The sequence below is a fragment of the Formica exsecta genome, unplaced genomic scaffold, assembly GCF_003651465.1.
Source record: "Formica exsecta isolate Colony F162 unplaced genomic scaffold, ASM365146v1 scaffold114, whole genome shotgun sequence".
Lineage (NCBI taxonomy): Eukaryota > Metazoa > Arthropoda > Insecta > Hymenoptera > Formicidae > Formica > Formica exsecta.
In genome coordinates this window covers 148,678-155,746 of record NW_021848479.1, presented here as the reverse complement: position 1 = coordinate 155,746, position 7,069 = coordinate 148,678, and positions in this window count along the sequence as shown.

Below are 7,069 nucleotides of genomic sequence, written 5' to 3'. Positions count from 1 at the left end.
CATGTGTGTTAAAAAATATATGCCAGAGGCGATCAATTCGTGAGCTGGTTGTTATTTCACACTAGATGCAATTTGCATGTGTGTTAAAAAATATATGCCAGAGGCGATCAATTCGTGAGCTGGTTGTTATTTCACACTAGATGCAATTTGCATGTGTGTTAAAAAATATATGCCAGAGGCGATCAATTCGTGAGCTGGTTGTTATTTCACACTAGATGCAATTTGCATGTGTGTTAAAAAATATATGCCAGAGGCGATCAATTCGTGAGCTGGTTGTTATTTCACACTAGATGCAATTTGCATGTGTGTTAAAAAATATATGCCAGAGGCGATCAATTCGTGAGCTGGTTGTTATTTCACACTAGATGCAATTTGCATGTGTGTTAAAAAATATATGCCAGAGGCGATCAATTCGTGAGCTGGTTGTTATTTCACACTAGATGCAATTTGCATGTGTGTTAAAAAATATATGCCAGAGGCGATCAATTCGTGAGCTGGTTGTTATTTCACACTAGATGCAATTTGCATGTGTGTTAAAAAATATATGCCAGAGGCGATCAATTCGTGAGCTGGTTGTTATTTCACACTAGATGCAATTTGCATGTGTGTTAAAAAATATATGCCAGAGGCGATCAATTCGTGAGCTGGTTGTTATTTCACACTAGATGCAATTTGCATGTGTGTTAAAAAATATATGCCAGAGGCGATCAATTCGTGAGCTGGTTGTTATTTCACACTAGATGCAATTTGCATGTGTGTTAAAAAATATATGCCAGAGGCGATCAATTCGTGAGCTGGTTGTTATTTCACACTAGATGCAATTTGCATGTGTGTTAAAAAATATATGCCAGAGGCGATCAATTCGTGAGCTGGTTGTTATTTCACACTAGATGCAATTTGCATGTGTGTTAAAAAATATATGCCAGAGGCGATCAATTCGTGAGCTGGTTGTTATTTCACACTAGATGCAATTTGCATGTGTGTTAAAAAATATATGCCAGAGGCGATCAATTCGTGAGCTGGTTGTTATTTCACACTAGATGCAATTTGCATGTGTGTTAAAAAATATATGCCAGAGGCGATCAATTCGTGAGCTGGTTGTTATTTCACACTAGATGCAATTTGCATGTGTGTTAAAAAATATATGCCAGAGGCGATCAATTCGTGAGCTGGTTGTTATTTCACACTAGATGCAATTTGCATGTGTGTTAAAAAATATATGCCAGAGGCGATCAATTCGTGAGCTGGTTGTTATTTCACACTAGATGCAATTTGCATGTGTGTTAAAAAATATATGCCAGAGGCGATCAATTCGTGAGCTGGTTGTTATTTCACACTAGATGCAATTTGCATGTGTGTTAAAAAATATATGCCAGAGGCGATCAATTCGTGAGCTGGTTGTTATTTCACACTAGATGCAATTTGCATGTGTGTTAAAAAATATATGCCAGAGGCGATCAATTCGTGAGCTGGTTGTTATTTCACACTAGATGCAATTTGCATGTGTGTTAAAAAATATATGCCAGAGGCGATCAATTCGTGAGCTGGTTGTTATTTCACACTAGATGCAATTTGCATGTGTGTTAAAAAATATATGCCAGAGGCGATCAATTCGTGAGCTGGTTGTTATTTCACACTAGATGCAATTTGCATGTGTGTTAAAAAATATATGCCAGAGGCGATCAATTCGTGAGCTGGTTGTTATTTCACACTAGATGCAATTTGCATGTGTGTTAAAAAATATATGCCAGAGGCGATCAATTCGTGAGCTGGTTGTTATTTCACACTAGATGCAATTTGCATGTGTGTTAAAAAATATATGCCAGAGGCGATCAATTCGTGAGCTGGTTGTTATTTCACACTAGATGCAATTTGCATGTGTGTTAAAAAATATATGCCAGAGGCGATCAATTCGTGAGCTGGTTGTTATTTCACACTAGATGCAATTTGCATGTGTGTTAAAAAATATATGCCAGAGGCGATCAATTCGTGAGCTGGTTGTTATTTCACACTAGATGCAATTTGCATGTGTGTTAAAAAATATATGCCAGAGGCGATCAATTCGTGAGCTGGTTGTTATTTCACACTAGATGCAATTTGCATGTGTGTTAAAAAATATATGCCAGAGGCGATCAATTCGTGAGCTGGTTGTTATTTCACACTAGATGCAATTTGCATGTGTGTTAAAAAATATATGCCAGAGGCGATCAATTCGTGAGCTGGTTGTTATTTCACACTAGATGCAATTTGCATGTGTGTTAAAAAATATATGCCAGAGGCGATCAATTCGTGAGCTGGTTGTTATTTCACACTAGATGCAATTTGCATGTGTGTTAAAAAATATATGCCAGAGGCGATCAATTCGTGAGCTGGTTGTTATTTCACACTAGATGCAATTTGCATGTGTGTTAAAAAATATATGCCAGAGGCGATCAATTCGTGAGCTGGTTGTTATTTCACACTAGATGCAATTTGCATGTGTGTTAAAAAATATATGCCAGAGGCGATCAATTCGTGAGCTGGTTGTTATTTCACACTAGATGCAATTTGCATGTGTGTTAAAAAATATATGCCAGAGGCGATCAATTCGTGAGCTGGTTGTTATTTCACACTAGATGCAATTTGCATGTGTGTTAAAAAATATATGCCAGAGGCGATCAATTCGTGAGCTGGTTGTTATTTCACACTAGATGCAATTTGCATGTGTGTTAAAAAATATATGCCAGAGGCGATCAATTCGTGAGCTGGTTGTTATTTCACACTAGATGCAATTTGCATGTGTGTTAAAAAATATATGCCAGAGGCGATCAATTCGTGAGCTGGTTGTTATTTCACACTAGATGCAATTTGCATGTGTGTTAAAAAATATATGCCAGAGGCGATCAATTCGTGAGCTGGTTGTTATTTCACACTAGATGCAATTTGCATGTGTGTTAAAAAATATATGCCAGAGGCGATCAATTCGTGAGCTGGTTGTTATTTCACACTAGATGCAATTTGCATGTGTGTTAAAAAATATATGCCAGAGGCGATCAATTCGTGAGCTGGTTGTTATTTCACACTAGATGCAATTTGCATGTGTGTTAAAAAATATATGCCAGAGGCGATCAATTCGTGAGCTGGTTGTTATTTCACACTAGATGCAATTTGCATGTGTGTTAAAAAATATATGCCAGAGGCGATCAATTCGTGAGCTGGTTGTTATTTCACACTAGATGCAATTTGCATGTGTGTTAAAAAATATATGCCAGAGGCGATCAATTCGTGAGCTGGTTGTTATTTCACACTAGATGCAATTTGCATGTGTGTTAAAAAATATATGCCAGAGGCGATCAATTCGTGAGCTGGTTGTTATTTCACACTAGATGCAATTTGCATGTGTGTTAAAAAATATATGCCAGAGGCGATCAATTCGTGAGCTGGTTGTTATTTCACACTAGATGCAATTTGCATGTGTGTTAAAAAATATATGCCAGAGGCGATCAATTCGTGAGCTGGTTGTTATTTCACACTAGATGCAATTTGCATGTGTGTTAAAAAATATATGCCAGAGGCGATCAATTCGTGAGCTGGTTGTTATTTCACACTAGATGCAATTTGCATGTGTGTTAAAAAATATATGCCAGAGGCGATCAATTCGTGAGCTGGTTGTTATTTCACACTAGATGCAATTTGCATGTGTGTTAAAAAATATATGCCAGAGGCGATCAATTCGTGAGCTGGTTGTTATTTCACACTAGATGCAATTTGCATGTGTGTTAAAAAATATATGCCAGAGGCGATCAATTCGTGAGCTGGTTGTTATTTCACACTAGATGCAATTTGCATGTGTGTTAAAAAATATATGCCAGAGGCGATCAATTCGTGAGCTGGTTGTTATTTCACACTAGATGCAATTTGCATGTGTGTTAAAAAATATATGCCAGAGGCGATCAATTCGTGAGCTGGTTGTTATTTCACACTAGATGCAATTTGCATGTGTGTTAAAAAATATATGCCAGAGGCGATCAATTCGTGAGCTGGTTGTTATTTCACACTAGATGCAATTTGCATGTGTGTTAAAAAATATATGCCAGAGGCGATCAATTCGTGAGCTGGTTGTTATTTCACACTAGATGCAATTTGCATGTGTGTTAAAAAATATATGCCAGAGGCGATCAATTCGTGAGCTGGTTGTTATTTCACACTAGATGCAATTTGCATGTGTGTTAAAAAATATATGCCAGAGGCGATCAATTCGTGAGCTGGTTGTTATTTCACACTAGATGCAATTTGCATGTGTGTTAAAAAATATATGCCAGAGGCGATCAATTCGTGAGCTGGTTGTTATTTCACACTAGATGCAATTTGCATGTGTGTTAAAAAATATATGCCAGAGGCGATCAATTCGTGAGCTGGTTGTTATTTCACACTAGATGCAATTTGCATGTGTGTTAAAAAATATATGCCAGAGGCGATCAATTCGTGAGCTGGTTGTTATTTCACACTAGATGCAATTTGCATGTGTGTTAAAAAATATATGCCAGAGGCGATCAATTCGTGAGCTGGTTGTTATTTCACACTAGATGCAATTTGCATGTGTGTTAAAAAATATATGCCAGAGGCGATCAATTCGTGAGCTGGTTGTTATTTCACACTAGATGCAATTTGCATGTGTGTTAAAAAATATATGCCAGAGGCGATCAATTCGTGAGCTGGTTGTTATTTCACACTAGATGCAATTTGCATGTGTGTTAAAAAATATATGCCAGAGGCGATCAATTCGTGAGCTGGTTGTTATTTCACACTAGATGCAATTTGCATGTGTGTTAAAAAATATATGCCAGAGGCGATCAATTCGTGAGCTGGTTGTTATTTCACACTAGATGCAATTTGCATGTGTGTTAAAAAATATATGCCAGAGGCGATCAATTCGTGAGCTGGTTGTTATTTCACACTAGATGCAATTTGCATGTGTGTTAAAAAATATATGCCAGAGGCGATCAATTCGTGAGCTGGTTGTTATTTCACACTAGATGCAATTTGCATGTGTGTTAAAAAATATATGCCAGAGGCGATCAATTCGTGAGCTGGTTGTTATTTCACACTAGATGCAATTTGCATGTGTGTTAAAAAATATATGCCAGAGGCGATCAATTCGTGAGCTGGTTGTTATTTCACACTAGATGCAATTTGCATGTGTGTTAAAAAATATATGCCAGAGGCGATCAATTCGTGAGCTGGTTGTTATTTCACACTAGATGCAATTTGCATGTGTGTTAAAAAATATATGCCAGAGGCGATCAATTCGTGAGCTGGTTGTTATTTCACACTAGATGCAATTTGCATGTGTGTTAAAAAATATATGCCAGAGGCGATCAATTCGTGAGCTGGTTGTTATTTCACACTAGATGCAATTTGCATGTGTGTTAAAAAATATATGCCAGAGGCGATCAATTCGTGAGCTGGTTGTTATTTCACACTAGATGCAATTTGCATGTGTGTTAAAAAATATATGCCAGAGGCGATCAATTCGTGAGCTGGTTGTTATTTCACACTAGATGCAATTTGCATGTGTGTTAAAAAATATATGCCAGAGGCGATCAATTCGTGAGCTGGTTGTTATTTCACACTAGATGCAATTTGCATGTGTGTTAAAAAATATATGCCAGAGGCGATCAATTCGTGAGCTGGTTGTTATTTCACACTAGATGCAATTTGCATGTGTGTTAAAAAATATATGCCAGAGGCGATCAATTCGTGAGCTGGTTGTTATTTCACACTAGATGCAATTTGCATGTGTGTTAAAAAATATATGCCAGAGGCGATCAATTCGTGAGCTGGTTGTTATTTCACACTAGATGCAATTTGCATGTGTGTTAAAAAATATATGCCAGAGGCGATCAATTCGTGAGCTGGTTGTTATTTCACACTAGATGCAATTTGCATGTGTGTTAAAAAATATATGCCAGAGGCGATCAATTCGTGAGCTGGTTGTTATTTCACACTAGATGCAATTTGCATGTGTGTTAAAAAATATATGCCAGAGGCGATCAATTCGTGAGCTGGTTGTTATTTCACACTAGATGCAATTTGCATGTGTGTTAAAAAATATATGCCAGAGGCGATCAATTCGTGAGCTGGTTGTTATTTCACACTAGATGCAATTTGCATGTGTGTTAAAAAATATATGCCAGAGGCGATCAATTCGTGAGCTGGTTGTTATTTCACACTAGATGCAATTTGCATGTGTGTTAAAAAATATATGCCAGAGGCGATCAATTCGTGAGCTGGTTGTTATTTCACACTAGATGCAATTTGCATGTGTGTTAAAAAATATATGCCAGAGGCGATCAATTCGTGAGCTGGTTGTTATTTCACACTAGATGCAATTTGCATGTGTGTTAAAAAATATATGCCAGAGGCGATCAATTCGTGAGCTGGTTGTTATTTCACACTAGATGCAATTTGCATGTGTGTTAAAAAATATATGCCAGAGGCGATCAATTCGTGAGCTGGTTGTTATTTCACACTAGATGCAATTTGCATGTGTGTTAAAAAATATATGCCAGAGGCGATCAATTCGTGAGCTGGTTGTTATTTCACACTAGATGCAATTTGCATGTGTGTTAAAAAATATATGCCAGAGGCGATCAATTCGTGAGCTGGTTGTTATTTCACACTAGATGCAATTTGCATGTGTGTTAAAAAATATATGCCAGAGGCGATCAATTCGTGAGCTGGTTGTTATTTCACACTAGATGCAATTTGCATGTGTGTTAAAAAATATATGCCAGAGGCGATCAATTCGTGAGCTGGTTGTTATTTCACACTAGATGCAATTTGCATGTGTGTTAAAAAATATATGCCAGAGGCGATCAATTCGTGAGCTGGTTGTTATTTCACACTAGATGCAATTTGCATGTGTGTTAAAAAATATATGCCAGAGGCGATCAATTCGTGAGCTGGTTGTTATTTCACACTAGATGCAATTTGCATGTGTGTTAAAAAATATATGCCAGAGGCGATCAATTCGTGAGCTGGTTGTTATTTCACACTAGATGCAATTTGCATGTGTGTTAAAAAATAT